Below are 19243 nucleotides of genomic sequence, written 5' to 3' on the forward strand. Positions count from 1 at the left end.
AATGTTACTTCTACCTTCCGGAAGGGTACCCTCAGATAAGGGTCCTAGTCAGGGTTCAAATGGGTCAGAGAAAGAAAGAAAGAGGGCTTCTTTCTTCAACCTGCTTTCCATGGTGCTTCTGGCTTTCCTGGGTCTCTCTCACTTTTCTCTGTTCCCGTGCTTCCTCTTAGGTATTGCTCCTGGGACCCTCTTCCTTCTCTCTTTTCTGGGTCAGCTGCCCAGCCCAAACCAACACACAGCAATAACAACATCACTCGCCCCTAAATCTCACTTCTTGCTACAGGGTGCACTCTCCTGTCTGTGATTTTACTTCCAAGTTCCGATGTCTCTTCTCCGAGGGTCTCCTCTGTGAGAGACACACTGTGATGAAACGTGGGGTAGCAGAGTATGCCTGAAAGCCCACTCATCGCTGCAGCTCATCCAGAAGACAAGCTGCTTTCAACAGTAGGGAAGCTGGTTGAAGATGATTCTTTTTTTTTTTTTTTAATATTTATTTATTTATTTATTTTTGGCTGTGTTGGGTCTTCGTTTCTGTGCGAGGGCTTTCTCTAGATGTGGCGAGCGGCGGCCACTCTTCATCGCGGTGCGCGGGCCTCTCACTATCGCGGCCTCTCTTGTTGCGGAGCACAGGCTCCAGATGCACAGGCTCAGTAGGTGTGGCTCACGGGCCCAGTTGCTCCGCGGCATGTGGGATCTTCCCCGACCAGGGCTCAAACCCGTGTCCCTTGCATTGGCAGGCAGACTCTCAACCACTGCGCCACCAGGGAAACCCCGAAGATGATTCTTTTGACAACGCTGCTGATGGATTGAGGAAGCCGTGCGGGAAGGGAAGAGCTCTGAAAAGATCTCTCCCTGTGCTTCTCTTCAGGATGAGCTCCTAACCATCCCCAGAACAAGTTAGCTCAAGCACCCCATCACTTTCAAACCTTAAGAGAACATGGAAACCCGGAGCATTTGTGACCAGAAGGCATTCCCTTCTGATTGTGAATAAAGAGGGTGAAGAATAGGGCTTCCCTGGTGGCGCAGTGGTTGAGAATCTGCCTGCCAATGCAGGGGACACGGGTTCGAGCCCTGGTCTGGGAAGATCCCACATGCCGCGGAGCAACTAGGCCCGTGAGCCACAACTACTGAGCCTGCGCGTCTGGAGCCTGTGCTCCGCAACAAGAGAGGCCGCGATAGTGAGAGGCCCGCACACTGCGATGAAGAGTGGCCCCCGCTTGCCGCAACTAGAGAAAGCCCTCGCACAGAAACGAAGACCCAACACAGCCATAAATAAATAAATAAATAAATAAATAAATAAAAAAAAAAAGAGGGTGAAGAATAGATTTTTATGTGCAGGGCAAAAGTTCTGGTTAGAAATTGTCCCCAAACACTGACAAACACAGAGACTATATGAAGAGCAGTATTGGGAATGAGTTCGTGTTGGGAGTTATCCTTTCTAAATTTAGAATCTCAGAATGTTGTAGCTGGATACTCTAGAGTGAGGGGTCTAAACTCAAATACCAGTAGGAGACAAGCACATATTCTTAACGAGAGAAGTTGCCTGCTGGGGACCGTGGCGTCAGGAGAGGGCTGACATCTAAAGGGGCAGATGCAACTCTGCTTCTGGTGATTGTTGCTTTGATGTTCACTGTAGTCAGATTCTCCAATTTGTTAGGAGTAACTGGATTTTAACATAAAATCCTTTTAAATATGTGCAGCTAATTAAACAAACAAACAAGTGGATGCTGTGTTGTAACTGCCAATCGAGTTAACGGACTCCTAATTTTTAAAGAAACTGAGGCTCAGCAATGAGAAGTGACTGCTTCACAGAAAGCTGTCAGAGACAAGTATTCTAGATATGATTGATGGTAAGACCCTAGTCTAAAGTTCATTTATTAAGACCAATTCCATGGCCACTCGAATGCTAAAAATACACTGATGGAACCTAGTGTGGTAGATCAAAAAATTAATCTAATTCTTCACTTCGCTTTAAATAGAATGGTACATTCATGCCGTTACCATGGCTTTGCGGTGGTTAGAGTATATATACCCCCCCGTGACTTTGAGCTTGACCTTGTGGACTGCTTTGACCGATGGGATGTTAGTGGATGTGACTCAAGCAGAGGTTTGAAATGTGTTTTCATATGTCTTTCTTCTGTGCCCGTACATTACATTTCTTGTATTTCGTAGTGTTTCCAAATGTCCCCTTAAATAGATACCAGTCAGACTGGATTAGAGCCACCCTAACAGCCTCATTTTAACTTCTGTAAAGGCCCTCTCTCCAATACAGTCACATTTTGGGGTACTGGGGGTAAAGGCTTCAACACATGAATTTTGGGGGACATGATTTAACCTATAACACACAGGTTACCACTTGACTAGAGTGGCCATTTCTTGTTCAAACCCAGACACACCAAGAGTGCTAAAATGCCAACCCACATCAGATTCTGGGACAACCTGCAGAAACTAATACTGGATATATTGCCATGCCATCCTGGTGGTGGGGGGAGTGGGATATTTAGCCTTCCTCACTCTGGATCAGGGTCTGCTCCAACAGTTCTGACGGCTGTTACAAAAGCTTGTTTCAGCTCTCAGGCTGAACTAAGAAATGCCTCGGCTGACTGACATGAAAAGAGATTTAATTAACCTCTTTGAACACCATCCCCCAGAACTGGCCATGTCTGTTTTCTCACTTCTGCCTGCTGATCCCCTATCACCTGTCCTTAAAAATCTGTGATGCACATGTACCTGGTTCCTTGGGCAGCCTTTGTTTTGATGCTGCACAAACCCCAAAGTCAGACTCAGTAGCCACCACTGAAGATGATGCCCAGTGTAGCCCACTTGCCCACATTGTTAGATTTGTGGAAACAACAAGACTGTTTCTGCCTTTTCTCAACAGCAGTGGTTCTCAACCTGGGCTGCACTTCAGAATCACATGCGAAGCTTTTAAAATCCCCGATGCTGTCAGCACTCCTGACCAATTCAGTCAGAAGCACTGGAGGTAAAACCCAGGCAGCGGTAGTTGTTATATAGCTCTGCTGGTTTCTCCATCGTGCATCCCCTTTGAGAATTAGCTCTCTAGATCCTGGCTGCTAAAGTGTGGTCAGTGGATCAAGAGCTTTACCGTCCCTTGGGAGCCTGTTAGAAAAGCAGAATCTCGAGCCTCACCCCAGACCTGTGGAATCGGAATCTGCATTTTAGTGATTCCTAGATACATTAATGTCTGAGGAGCGCTGAGCTATGTCATCTGTTCTCACCTTTGGCTGTACACTAGAAATGCATGGGAAGCTTTTAAAATGCTGGTGCTCTGGCTGCACAGAAACCTGATTCAGTTACACCCACAGGAGTGAGGACCAGCAACCAGGATTTTTTTAGATCTTAGATCTTAGCAGATGATTCAAATTGAGCCACTGCTTCAGGCTCTAACATTTATCTGTTTGAAACAAAATTTTCTAAACACTCAAATGCCGAAGGCTTAATAGGTCTGTGAGCCGTACTGTCTCCCAATGCCACAGTGCCAGCCTGGAGTGATGCATCATCAGAGGAGTTGTAGAGTAATTGCAATCTGGACTTCTCTGCTCCATTGGTGCTAGCTCATTTGTAGAATCACTATGGCTGTTGGGACCTGGAGGGCCTAGAAGTGAATTCTAACAGAGGGTCAGAATAAGTGCCCAGATATTTTATTAGGAACTTCAGGAAAAGTCCTGCCAGAAAGAGATCCAGACCTGCTTCTGTCCTGCAGTTTGCCTGGGATGGGCTGGACCAAGCTACATTTGTGGGCAGACATCCCAAGCTGTGAAGGCCTAAGGCAACTGGAAATGACTTAGGGATCACTAAGTGTCACTTTCTTTGATGCTGTTGAATTTTTGTAGCCACACTCTATATATAAACAACAAAAATGTTATTACTATATTAAGTACATAACAATAAATATATCATGGGTTGATTGTGTCCCCCCCCAAAAGATGTGTTGAAGTCCTAAGCCTCTGTATCTCACTATGTGACCTTATTTGGAAGCAGGGTCTTTACCAAGGTAATCAAGTTAAAATGAGCTCATTAAGATGGGTCCAAATCTGACATGACCAGTGTCCTTAAAGAAGGGGAAATTTGGACACAGAGACAAATGTGCACAGAGGGAAGACCATGTAAAGAAACACAGGGAGGAAGACAGCCATGTGACTATAGTGATCTATCTATAAATCAAGAAACACGAAGGATTACTGGAAAATACTAGAAGCTGGAGGACACAAGGGAGGATTCTCCCCTAGAACCACCAGAGAGAGTTTGGCTCTGTGGACCGTTTGATTTCAGATTTCTAGCCTCTAGGACTGTGAGACTATAGATTTCTATTGTTTTCAGTCACTTTGGTTTTGGTACTTTTTTATAGCAGCCCTAGGAAACTAATACAACAAGTAAGGCTAAAAATGAATTAAGATGAAATTTTCCAAAATTACCCTAAAGAACGAAAAAACTGGATAAGGAGATTCTAAAACTGAATAGCTCTTTTGAAAGATTCTTTTTACTGATAAATATAAGTATACAGATGCTTAAAATAAAAAGCTGAAGAGTTCTTTGCTTAAAGATGTCGTATTTTCCAGCATTCAATGAATGGAACTTAACTTAGAGCTGTTTGTGGAAATGTGTTTTCCCTTTCGAAATCATTAAAACATACATTGTTGCTCTTTATGTTAGTTTTATGATGCATGCTGGAATTCCAAATAAAATATTGTTTAGAGGCTTATGCACTAAGGATTGTTGCTTTGCAATGAGACACAAGACTGGGTGGAAGAATATCTTTTTATATCAAGGCAGTGAATCCTTAGTCAATGGTCAAAATGTACTTTACAGTAGGATTTTATTATGATATCAAAATATTTTGATAGGCAAAAGACTATGAATACAGAAAGACCTCTGTGTTCTACAAATCCTAATATCAAGCACATTTGCCAAGAAGTCAGATACTGCCTTTTAAAACATGCTCATATCTTTTGTTTTATTCTTTGCTTCTGTGTCACTACACCTGGAAGTGTTAAGTCCAAGGGACCTGGAAACCTTTCCATATTTCTCCTCCCGATAGCCCCAGATGAAAGTACACATGCTAACTTGGCTGAGCTTTTTCATCAGTTCCTGAAGTTTCTACAAAAGCAGGTTGCTGACCAGGAAACTGGGTCAGGCAATTGTTCTGCAATAAAGATGATCTTTTGAAGTGTCTCAGCAGCTGCCTACCTTGAACAGGAGTCCCGTGGACCATGCTTTTCACAAATTGAGCCTCAGGCCTCAGATATTATTTCTCTGCTTTAATAACAATGAAAAAAAACTTTGCCCTTTTGTTCTCCACCTTCCTTTGGGCTTTCTGATTGATGAACCTATTCACTTAAACAGAGTTTTTAAAATTGCTTTAAAAAATACAACCACTTCCTGAAATATATTTGTAAAGGAAAGCTATCTCTTGAAACTCCATGAAGCTAGTACATAAGAAATACTGCCATGTTGCCATAGGACAACCACCATTGACTTGGGCAGAATCTCTAAGAGGCAGTTTGATTTCGACTTGAACAGGATTTGATCTTTCAGAGTCAGAGGTATTTTCCAGGCCTTGGGATTTCCTACGCACCCACAACAGAGGCATTTTCTTCCTTAATTCCTCAGTAAAGAAAGAAATAAGTTGTGGTTTTTCTTTTGATATCAACTGACAACATTAGCATATTCAGAGTGAAATATGTATAACTCATTGGATCAGATACCGTTTAACAGGGACATGAATTATGAATCAATGAAAGAAGCTGTCACCAGCTATGTTACCTTGACATTAATAGCATGAACATTAATAGCATCAATGTTGGAAGTATTTGGGGCACATGTGCCATTAAACCCATGTTGTCTTTCAAGAATGAGATAGAGACAGAAGAGGGAGAGAGGGGAGCAGCGTGTGAGAGTGGGCGAGAGAGATCGAGGGATAATATTATTTATGAGGATTTCTTTTAACATCCAGTGGAATTCAAATAACTCACCTGTTAGAGTCCCAAGTTGATGCAGTTTCACTCGGATCATGCAACCTGAGAAAAGAGATATCATCACTAGATTAACCTTTGTTGTCTACAACAAGGGCCAGCAGCCTATGGCCACTGCTGCTTTTTGTATGGTCTGAGAGCAAAAAATGTTTTTACATTTTTAAATAGTTGAAAAAAATCAAACAAAGAATATTATTTTGTGACATGAAAATTACATAACACTCAAATTTCAGTGTTCATAAAGAAAATTTTATTAGAACACAGCCACAACCATTCCTTTATGTAATGTCTATAGATGCTTTCCTACTATAATGGCAGGGTTGAGTTATTGTGACAGAGACCATGTGGCCTTTAAAGCCTAAAATATTTACTATTTATCCCTTTGCAGAAAAAAGCTCAAAAAAAAAAAAAAAAGAAAAAAGCTCACTGACTTCCTGTATATTCAAATACATGCATTTATATGTGCCCGTATATATAAATGTAAATCATCTATCTACCTACCTATCTACCTATCTACCTACTTATCTAATCTATGTAGCTAATATTTCCCTTCCATACCTAAGTAAATCTTTCCTGTAGCTTTTATTTCTTCTAATCAATGTAATATAAGCCCTGAAGCATAGTAACTATACATCTCTATCCTCTTTTTCCATTTTTGTAGTTAAAAACAAAACTGCTTCAATGCACAAGGCAATGTCTTATTCTACTGAGTGCACACCTTGATAAAACTCAACACGCTTGATATTTACTCTGGCTGGCAGGGAAGTATATTCACCTAGACTCTGGGCCATAAAAGTATCTGATATCCCCACAATAGCAACTTCAAAGGTGATATAAAAATGTTAATAGTTAATATACTAAAGCCCCAAATGCCCATCTGGGGTGGTGGAATTCATTTCCTATCATCTGTAGTTAAAAGAGACAAATTCAGGCTTTTAACTGGGGATTATTTAAGCTGTGTTTTAAATGAATAGTCAAGGAAGAGCTTAAAGATCATTACTTCCAGTGGGAGAATTTTGATCCTAGAATTGAAGACCCTGGCATTTAATTTTTACAAAGTGGCTAACAGGAAGCTGGAGGTAGCCAACTGAACTCAATTTGACAAATGTGTCTCAGATGGTGTGATATAATAAAGCATATATCCAGTCTTTGTCCCTGCTTCCTGGCACAGAGCTTCAAAAACTCTTGGAATTTTCCTGATAGGAGTGTCTGTTTTAATTCCTTACAAGCCCCTTCCCACCATACCTGAGTTTCTACTAACAAGGTGATTCATGGTGGGGCCCTACATAGTTTCCAGGGAGGGGCTGACCATGCTAGAAAGACCAAGCTCATTATTACAGGGTTGGAACTTTCAGCACCGCACCCCCCAACCTCCATGGAGAGAAGGGGGACTGAAGATTGAATTCAAACATGTGACCAGTGATTTAATCACTCATGTCCACCTAGTGAAACCTCAATAAAAACTCTGAAAAATTAGGCTCAGAGAGCTTCCAAGCTTATGAACATATCAATCAATGTACCAGGAGGATGGCACACCCTTGAGTCCACAGGGATGGAAGCTCTGCATCTCTCTTCCCCAGACCTTGTCCTGTTCACCTCTTCCATTTAGTTGTTCTTAAGTTATAACTTTTATAATAAAATGGTAGTTGTAAGTGTAGTGCTTTCAGTGAGTTCTGTAAGTCATTCTAGTGAATTATGAAACTTAAAGGGTATTGTAACAACCCTCAAATTTGTAGCCATCTGGGAAGAAGTGCAAGTAGTTTGGGGACACCAAAGACTTGTGGCTGGCCTCTGAAGTGGGGACAGTCTTATGGGACTGAGCCCTTAACCTGTGAGGTCTGTAATAACTCTGGTAGTTAGTGTTAGAATATAATTGAGTTGTATCCACTATATTTCAATTAAACAAGAATATAATTGAGTTGTAAGACATCCAGTTGGTGTCACAGAATTGTTGCTAGAATGCACATGGTAACTTGGGCCAGGCCCAGTGCTAGGTGCTGAGGATGGAAAGATGGGTAAGGCAGTCCTTGATGTCAACGTGCTCACAACCTGGTTGTGTAACTGTTTAATAAGATCAAAATGTGATTTCAGCATAAGAGGGTGAACCTCATCTTTTTAGAAGGGAGTGAGAGGAGTGGAACGTAAGGAGGAAGCAAAAGGCCCTTGTTTTTAGTGTTTATGAGTAAACACATTGTAAACTGTGAAAGCTGAGGCTCTATTCCTATGTCCATCCTGCAGTTTTATGTGTGCTAATTCTCATTATCTATTTGTTACTGAGTTTGTGTTCTTGGGAAATTCTTCAGGTTTGTGTTCTTGGGGTATTCTTCTTTGAGGGATTTGTAGTTGGTGGAACTATTTGACACTGGGAAAAAGGGGGATGTTTTTCCCAAAGTGAGTAGATGCAGAAGCCCTCACTGGGGTAAGTTATTCACTGGGGCTCAGTGAGTGTCCGTAAATCATTCATAAAGAACAGTGTCCTTCCTAATGAGAAACGGAATCTTTGGGCTGGAAAGCAAACTGAGTGGGGTGGTTTATAACCTTGAGGGAATTGAGAAGCAAGAGGTATGGCCCTGGACACTAACTCCCATATTGAGAAAGGCAACATTATTAAATCAGTTTCTGGTACAGGATGGGAAGGGTTGGAGGAAGAAGGATGGGGAGCCAGGAGAAGAGAAGATGTTGGCTAGAGAATAAAATGACCACAGCAACAACAAAGCTGCAAGAAAAAGATCCCAAGGGGATTGTATCAGTATTATTCTAGCTATTTTAAGCAGAAAAGAATTTAATACCAGGACTTAGGTTTTTACAAAATTGTGGTTGGGCTAGAGGGAGTGGGCTCCAGTAATGATTTTCAACACAATTTTGTAGAAATAACACACCCAAGTAGTAGCCGCCTTTGCTGCCATAAGACAGCCAGGGACCTAGATCGCCACAGGCCCCAGTGCTGGCTCTAGGACCACAGTACTCCAGCTGTGGTCTAAGGCTGAGGAGGGCCACATGTGCCTGAGAGAGCTTTAGCCTTGCTGGCAAAATAGACACTGCCCAAACCATTCTCTGTCTCTCCACCTTCTCCCCACTAAATTCAGTGCTAGTGACTGGAGAACCTATTTCCCATTTGCAACCCAGCTGCAAAAGCATTTGGGAAATTTCGTTTGTATCTTTCTAACTTCTGCAGTGTAGATGGAAATTAGAGCAGATATTGAACAAATGAACCAATCGACCATAGCTTCTATGGGGTGGTGAAAGGGTACCAGGACATTAGGACTTCTTAGTCTTGCCATCATAAACCTATACTTGAGAAACTTGGTTATTTTTACGTTCTTTTGTAGTTTTGGACAGCTATTGTGAGAGTGTGCCAAGAAGGAGATTTCAGTCCATATCTGAGGTAGGGTTTACAAGAGGGAGTAGAATTTGTTTTGGAGGCCTTACATGCTGGTTGGTGATAGCATAAACAGTCTCACTTGGAGCAGAAAAGAGGGTAAAAGAATTGAGGACCAGGTTTACAGTGATTTCTTTTTACCTAGAAGCTCTAATCCTGAAGCTGTTCTCTTCAGCTTCAGATGAATTTATACTGTTTTAATAAAGAGGCCACTTTCTCATACTTCCATGTTATGCATATGATCTCTGCTCAGTGTAACAAGTCAAACTTGAAACAGGTGAACCCTCCTTTGGAGAATTTTAAAGAACCCTAGACATAATTAACACAATAATTAAATAATTGGTATATTTAAGCATGAGCATCTTGTTCATTCATCGATCAGCTTTATGATCTTTAATTTTCACTCATTTAACAGACATTTATGAAGCACCTACTAAGTGCAAAGCACAAGGGAACACAGAAACAAAAGATTGGTTCCTGACCTCAACTTGCTCACAGTTTAGTGAGAGGTATGACAGTAAATATGCCAAAACACTGGCGTGTTACTAATTGGTGATTATTAGTTAACATCTATGGAGAACTTACAATGATTTGGGTGCTGTGCTAAGTTTTTTACTTATATTGTTCCACTTAATCTTTTTTTTTTTTAATTATTATTTATTATTATTATTTTTTTTGGCTGTGTTGGGTCTTCGTTTCTGTGTGAGGGCTTCCTCTAGTTGCGGCAAGTGGGGGCCACTCTTCATCGCGGTGCGCAGCCCTCTCACTATCGTGGCCTCTCGTTGCGGAACACAGGCTCCAGACGCGCAGGCTCAGTAATTGTGGTTCACGGGCCCAGCCGCTCCGCGGCATGTGGGATCTTCCCAGACCAGGGCTCGAACCCATGTCCCCTGCATTAGCAGGCAGATTCTCAACCACTGCGCCACCCGGGAAGCCCCACTTAATCTTTATAGTAATCTTTGAGTGTGGTACTATTAATATCCATCTTATAGATGAGGAAACTGAGGTACAGGGAGGTCAACAAATACTTTAAGTGGACTCAGCTATTAAGTGGCTAAAGGACAGCTTAAACCCTGCTGTGTGACTGCAGAATTGAGCTCTTGACCACCTGCTGTGCTGTAGTCAATGGTGAGAACACTAGCCCATACTTTTCATTCAGTCTCGGTAAGATGATTTGGAGAAGTGACCCAGAGAAAGGAGATGCAAATTGACATTTTAGGTTGAGTTGAATGGAACTGACCAGGTAAACAATTGAGGGACCACTTTGGGGGCAGAAGGACCAGTATGGAAGGCAGGCCATAAGGGTTGAGAGAGTAAGTCATGTTTTGGAATTTGCAAGTAGTAATACATGATACACAGTATGGAGCTGTGTACAGGATTGGTGAGAGGAAGGCTTTGTGAGCCTTGGTAAAGAGTTTTATCTAGAATCAGAAGGCATGGAGGAGGAGCTTCAAGAAGGCGGAGGAAAAAGACGTGGAGATCACCTTCCTCCCACAAATACATAAAAAAATACATCTACACGTGGAACAACTCCTACAGAACACCTACTGAACGCTGGCAGAAGACCTCAGACTTCCCAAAAGGCAAGAAACTCCCCACGTACCTGGCTGTGTGGCTGACAGGGTATTGGTGCTCCGGCCAGGTGTCAGGCCTGAGCCTCTGAGGTGGGACAGCCGAGTTCAGGACATTGGACCACCAGAGAACTCCCAGCCCCATGTAATATTAATCAGCGAGAACTCTCCCAGAGATCTCCGTCTCAATGCTAAGACCCAGCTCCACTCAACGACCAGCAAGGTCCAGGACTGGACATCCCTTGACAAACAACTAGCAAGAGAGGAACACAACCCCACCCACTGGCAGAGAGGCTGCCTAAAATCATAAGTTCACAGACACCCCAAAACACACCACCAGACGTGGTCCTGCCCACCAGAAAGACAAGGGGAAGGGGAAAGGGTAAGCTGGGCAAAGTGAGAGAGTGGCATAAACATATATACACTACCAAATGTAAAATAGATAGCTAGTGGGAAGCAGCCGCATAGCACAGGATGATCAGCTCCGTGCTTTGTGACCACCTAGAGGGGTGGGATTGGGAGGGTGGGAGGGGGACACAAGAGGAAGGGGATATGGGGATATATCTGTATGTATAGCTGATTCACTTGTTATACAGCAGAAACTAACACAATATTGTAAAGCAATTACACTCCAATAAAGATGTTAAAAAAAATTAAAATATGAATAAATAAATTTAAAGGATAATTTACATATAATAAAATGCTCATTTTAAATTAAAAAAATCAGAAGGCATGAAAGGCTTTTAAGCAAATGAGAGCTAACATTCTTTAGAAAGGTTTCTCTGGTGATATATGCAGGGCAGTGATCTTGGAGCAAGAACTCCATAAACAAAAGTAAAATTATTGCCTGCTATTTTTTGGCAAGGATTCAATACCATATAGGTTGAATGTTAATATAAAACCCCCTAATTTTAAAATCTCATTAAATAACTCAATCTCCCATTTACTTGTTTTTTTTTTTTGAATGCACATCATCAGAAAATCTACAAATAATAAATGTTGGAGAGGGTGTGGAGAAATGGGAACCCTCTTGCACTGTTGGTGGGAATGTAAATTGATACAACCACTATGGAGAACAGTATGGAGGTTCCTTAAAAAACTAAAAGTAGAATTACTGTATGACCCAGCCATCCCATTCCTGGGCATGTACCCAGAGAAAACCATGATTCAAAAAGACACATGCACCCCAATATTCACTGCAGCACTATTTACAATAGCCAGGTCATGGAAGCAACCTAAATGTCCATCAACAGGTGAATGGATAAAGAAGATGTGGTACATATATACAATGGAACATTACTCAGACATAAAAAGGAACAAAACTGGGTCATTTGTAGAGATGTGGATGGACCTGGAGTCTGTTATTCAGAGTGAAGTAAGTCAGAAAGAGAAAAACAAATATCGTATATTAACGCATATATTTGGAATCTAGAGAAATGGTACGGATTAACCAGTTTGCAAGGCAGAAATAGAGACACAGATGTGGAGAAAAAACGTATGGACACCAAGGGGGGAAAGTTGGGGGATGGGATGAATTGGGAGATTGGGATTGACATATATACACTAATATGTATAAAATAGATAACTAATAACAACGTGCTGTATAGCACAGGGAACTCTACTTCATTTTGCTGTACAGTAGAAAGTAACACAACATACCCCAATTAAAAAAACAAAACAAAACAAACAAACAAAACTTTCCAAGTTCATCCAAGTTGCCAACAGTTCAGAGATACTTTAAAAAAAAAAACAAAACCCACAATTTATAGTTACTCCTTATTTTTTTATATTCATTTTTTTATTGGAGTATAGTTGATTTACAATGTTGTGTTGTTGACTGTTTTCTAGGACTAATCAAAAACTATCCAGGGATAGCTGATCTAGACCCAGGCAAAGCTGAGAAGGATAATATAACAAGCATGCCTTTTTGGTCTCCAATCTCTACCTACCCCTTATCTAGTTAAATGGACTGGCTGTTAATGATTTCTCTCTCATGTGTAGAAACTGAGGTGCATTGATGAGACCTGAGATGGGCTATACTCTACTCCCATTCTCAAAGTCTGTTGTGTCCAAGTCTGCTAGTGGACTAGCCCCTCCCCTCTAAGATCTATAGATTGAGAGATACCCTCCTGCAGGACGTATTGATTCCACATGGCTGCTAAGGCAACTTCAGAAATGAACAGCCCATTCTAGCTCTCTCTGGTCCATTTCTGCAGATGAACCAAATAAAGCACATGAGACCTGGAATTTAAAAAATGGAGGAGGAGGGTCTATTGAAATGTGGTTCTGTGCAGGGATTAAGCATGCAACCTCTGGATTCAGCAGTACATGAATTCATATCTTAGCCTCAGCATTTAGCAGCTATGTTACCACGTGTAAGATACTTAACCTCCCTTTAAGCCTCAGTTTCTTTGACTGTATGAGGTAAAAATAGTAACTCCTTTACAACATGTGGGAGAGTAAAAGAGATATTTCACATAAATGTTATCACAATCCCTATCACAAAGTATCTATTCAATAAAACATTTGTTTATTATTGTTATTGTTGTTGTGGACAAAGAAGGACATGGCACAACTGGCCAAATTTCTCTTCTCTCACATTCTAACCCAGGAAGAATTTTAAGCAGATGAGATAATCTCAGGATCCTGGCATTTTCTTCCCTAGAACAAATGTGGATAGCAGTGGAACTACTTTGGGAGATGTCTCTCTAGCCATTTCTTGACTAGCTTTATCCAATCCCACTCCTCTGTTTCTTGACTAGCTTTATCCAATCCCAAAGAAAAGTGGGCTACAAAATGATCTACAGATTCCATGCAACCCCTATCAAAATTATAATGGCATTTTTCACAGAAATAGGAAAAACAATCCTAAAATTTGTACAGAGCCACAAGAAACCCTGAAAAGCCAAAGCAATCTTGAGAAAGAAGAACAAAGCTAGAGACAGCAAATATCCTGGTTTCAAACTATATTACAAAGCTATAATAATCAAAACAATGTGGTACTAGCATAAAAAAAGACACATCCATCAATTAAACAGAATAGAGAGCCCAGAAATAAACCCAAGAATATATGGTCAACTAATCTGTAACAAGAGAGCCAAGAACACACAATAGGGAAAGGATAATCTCTTCAATAAATGGTGCTGGTAAAACTGCATATCCACATGCAAAAGAATGAAATTGGACCCCTATAATATACCACAAACAAAAATAAACTCAAAATGGATTAAAGACTTAAATGTTAGACCTGAAACGATAAAATTCCTAGAATAAAACATAGGGAAAAGCTCTTTGACGTTGGTCTTGGCAATGATTTTTTGGATGTGACACCCAAAGCATAGGCAACAAAAGCAAAAATAGACAAGTGGGACTGCATCAAACTAAAAAGCTTCTGCACAAGAAAAGAAACCATCAATGAAATGAAAAGGCAACCTATGGAATGGGAGAAAATATTTGCAAACTACATATTCAATAAGGGGTTAATATCCAGAATATGCAAGGAACTCATATAACTCAATAGCATAAAAACAAAATAATGGGCAAAGGACCTGAATAAACATTTTTCTAAAGAAGACATACAATAGTCAACAGGTACATGAAAAGGTGCCCAATATCACTAATCATCAGAGAAATGCAAATCAAAACCACAGTGACATATTACCTCATATCTGTTTGGATATCTATGATCAAAAATACAAGAGATAATAAATGCTAGTGAGGATGTGGAGAAAAAGGAACTTCTGTACACTGTTGGTGGGAATGTAAACTGGCATAGCCGCTAGGAAAACAGTATGGCGTTTCCTCAAGAAATTAAAAATAGAACTAGTGTATGATTTAGCAATGCCACTTCTGGACATATATGCAAAAAAACCCCAAAATCATTATCTCAAAGAGGTATCTGCACTCCCATGTTCATTACAGCATTATTCATAGTAGCCAAGGTATGCAAACAACCTAAGTTTCAATCAGTGGATGAATGGATAAAGAAAATGTGATAGGTAGGTAGATAGATAGATAATTATTCAACTTCAAACAAGAAGGAAATGCTGCCATTTGCAACACCATGGATAAACCTGCAGTTTATAAGGTAAAACTTATAAGTAAATAATACTAAGTAAATTAAGCCAGACAGATAAAAACAAATACTGCATTGCTTATATATGTAATCTAAAAAAAAAAAAATCAATTCATAGAAACAGACAGTAGAATGGTGGTTGCCAGGGGCTGGGGCGGTGGGGGAAATGGGGAGAGGTTGTTAAAAGGTTACAAACTTTCAGTTATAAAATGAATAAGGTCTGAGGATCTAATGTATCACATGGTGACTCTAGTTGATAAGCTGTATTGTATAACTGAAATTTGCTGAGACAGTAAATCATAACTGCTCTCATCACACCAAAAAAAAGGTAACTATGTGAGGTGATGCATGTATTAACTTGATTATAATCATTTCACAATGTATATGTCTATCAAACCATCACGTTGCACACCTTAAATATATACAATTTTTGTCAAGTATATCTCAATAATCCTGGAAAAAAATAAAAGTAACTTAACATTAAAGAAAAATAAACTATTACAATGCTTGCAAAAAAACAAAATAAAACAAACAACCAAACAAAAATACAAAGACAAATGGGTTAGTGGGGTCTCAGCACATCCTCTGAAAGGGACTTGCTGGGTGTAGCAGTTCCTTCCATCCCCTGATATAAGGTGTAGTCCTTACTTAATGTTAAATAATGTCCTACTCTTCTCTCTCCTTCTGCACCCACATCTCACTCCTCCAGTCAAAACACAATCAGCTGCCTATTGGTACACTGAAAATGATGCTTCCTTTTTATTGGTTTATTTACTCCTAAAGCCCCTGTAAAGTGTTGGCACCTCATTAATGGACCAGCTGCTTTAACTTGATTAAATCATATTAGATTGACTATTAAAAGATTAAGTAGTAAAGATTAAATAATATTAGATTTTTTTAAAAAAAGCCAAATTGTGGTGTACTGATCAGGACAAAATTATTTTTTCCTCTATTAAGTACCATACACACTAAATCAAAAACACTCAATATGTAAACCTAAGCTTATTAGGAATGATTTTTATTTCTTTTTTCAAGGTGAGATGATCATAAATAATATTTTCAGAACTCTCTCCTCCCTACCACCACTGTCACAAACACACAGAGGCTAATATCTGCTCTTCTTTCCTTATCTCCTGGATAAGATGGTCAGAAACAAAACTTTAGGAAATCTAAACTCACCCACATAGAATACAAGGAGGATATGTCAAGACAATAATCAACACATCAATAGACAGTAAGCTGAGGTCAAAGGTAACTGAGCAGAAGAAGCCAAGGTAAGAAGAGCCAGCCTTTGGCAAACACCTTAAATAACTTCAGTTTGCTTCTTGGTGCTCTCTGCACCAAGTATTTTTCAACAAATACAAAGACCAATGATAAGCTAGATGTGTTGAGAATTTCAAAGATAAGTGTTCACTTCTTTAAAGAGTTTATAAACCATGTCTGGCTTTGGTACCCTATTAAAATTGACCAATCCTCTGCCTCACTTCTTCTAGCTCAAGGTGACAACAAGCTAATCTGTTAACCTGCTAACCTAACGTGTGACCTTCCTGCCATCTCTTCTCTTTATTTGCAGTGTAAAAGGAACCTGAATAAATTGTGATAGTGTCTTAATTCCAAGGAATGCCTCTAAAGGGGTGTCAGGCTTGTGGGCAGATATTTTTGTGCAAATTCTGACTTCACTGCATATATGCAGGGCAGACTAAGTTGCAGGGTAGGATGACTGGGGCTTGAGGAAGTGGTGAGGTTTAGTTCTTTTTGATCAGTCTGCAGAAGCACAATTTCAGACACCGTACAGATCTACAGATGTTAAGTTCTTCTGGGTATTTTATGACCTCTTGGGAATTCAAATGCTGAATTGTGCTAACTTAGAAACCGACAGACGTGACTCTTAAGCAGTAGTGTTGAGTCACAAGTCAGAATTACAATGCTGATGGTGAAGATCATTCAGAAGTTTCTATTTTATGGGAGCTTTATTACTTTAATCAACAATTGTTCTTTTTATTTTCAAGAAACAGAAAGAAGCAAACGACAATAAGAAGCAATGGAAAGGGACTGGATTGCAGATTGCGAAGTAGGTAGAAGACACTCAAACATGCAGAAGGTGAGAGTAGGAAGGAATACATTATAGACTTTGTGATGCTTATCTAGGTCAGGAATTTACAGTATATGATTTCAGCAGCATGAAATGAAACACCCTCTCTAAAACCCAGGGCATGTGCCTTTTGATAGATTGCATTCTGAGATCTCTTAAAGGAAACTACTGACATCTGCATTATTATCTGCATAGCAACCTGTGTGGGGACTTTAAAACATGTGTATGTGAGAGGAGTGGGGATAAATCATTTCCTGAAATATTGAAAATAAAACATAAAGAAGGAAAGATTTAGTAGATGATTAAGTCTGTAAAGGGACTTGTAAGACTGGGATTTCATGGTGAAATTTTGCATGATGTCAGCCATTTGAAGATTTTGGGTTTTTTTAAATCTGAATGGACCTAGGTATTTGCATTTTACAACAAGCTTCCCCAGTGAATGGGTGCAGACTTTTGGGGGCACATTCTGAGATGCAGACCTAAGATCTGTGATGACTTTCTTGATGGTTAGCACTGCTTGCTGTCACAATACTAAGCAGGGCAGTAGTATAGGAGTGTTTCTAAACCCTCCACATTTTTCTCCTTGTCACAGGCAAAGATAGCTCTGCCTTTCCCAAGTACCTGCTCTTAGGTTGAAATCTGATATAACTCCCCTGCAGCTTAAAAATTAAGCCAAATTGAAATTTGACAATTACCTAGAATGTGGCTGTAATACAATGGATGTGAACATAGACGATGACTTGGGAATAATAAAATTTTAGAGCTTAATTTAGTCATAGCAAGACGGACATCAATGTCACTTTTCAATTGGACTCCCACTTTTGGTTTAGCCCAAGGTTTCCATGAGTGCTCACATCTTCTTTCTTACCCATTTTAATGACCTGTATGCTTTCAGTTCTGAGACCATAGCTGAGATGCTTCCAACAAAATAAGAAATGGAAGTCCAAGGAACAACTGAATTTTCCATATAATCCTTTGCATTCTCTAAATTCCCTAAATTTGAATCCCTTGCTTTAAAACCTCCTGAATGGAAGACCAAAATTTTGGAAGGCTAGAAGCTAGAAAAGCAAAGATTTTGACAGTTTTCATACTGATTACCTTCAGGGTAAGAATAATGATATGAGTTGAGTAAAAAAAAAAATGTAATTGCATGGAACTCTTAAATTCAGTTTTCTATGAGCACTCAAAATATTGTTCTTATTTCAATGAGAAATCCCTTTGTCTTGAAGTAAAAAGAGTGGTTTAATGAAATTCAGCTATTAATGAAGTAATGGAAAGAAAATTTATTAATAAGACCCCTGGCCCAGTGCATTTGCAAAGGTGTCAGTTAGACAGGGGGCAAAGGTGATGTTTCCGACAAGGTCATTGGCTTTCAAAGTCTGGGGAACAGACATTGAAGGTCAATAATTTTATCCATGCAGAATACCTTAAAACTAAGTCTTGTAATAGGGGAAACAACAATTAAACTATTAAGATGGCAAAGACTAAAAAAAAAAGAAAAGGTGTAAACAGAACCTGTTCATTCTGCCTCCTGCTGCTGTGGGTCCTGTATCCTTAGTTCTGGAGGGCGATTCAGAGCTGCTATGATGTTGGACTTAAAAATAACTCCAACCTCCAGACAAACTAGTAGGTGGAAGAAGGGTAAATGTTTTCTTGGGTTTGTTCCGAACTCTTGACCTTGGAAATCATTGCCTCACATTGGGAATTCCTTCCAAGAACAAATGTTTAGATTTCTTTCTAATATACTTCCTGCTATTACCAGGATCTTAATGTTTTCCAGGTCTTTCCATGTTTCTCTCCAAAATTTAACCCAAAGTAACAGAGATTCCTGAAGACAGAAATGCAACAGTAACTTAGGGAATACAGACAGGTGGATGTGATTTCTAAGGACAGGCTTCAGCAGTGGGTGGGGATTCATATTCTATTTAGTTGACAAGGAAGAGAAGACTCAGAAGCACAAAAACTGTTCTTCAAATGTCTGAAAGTGTCTAACAGGAAATGAGTGTTGGATTCATTCTGGATGGCCTTAATGGGTCAATACCAACCCATTAAAGTTATACATAGAGATTTTTTTTTTTTTGCCTCAGTATAATGGAAAAATTTCCAAAAGTTAAAACAATTTAGAATCAACAT

The sequence above is a fragment of the Eubalaena glacialis genome, chromosome 9 (assembly GCF_028564815.1).
Source record: "Eubalaena glacialis isolate mEubGla1 chromosome 9, mEubGla1.1.hap2.+ XY, whole genome shotgun sequence".
NCBI classification, from domain to species: domain Eukaryota; kingdom Metazoa; phylum Chordata; class Mammalia; order Artiodactyla; family Balaenidae; genus Eubalaena; species Eubalaena glacialis.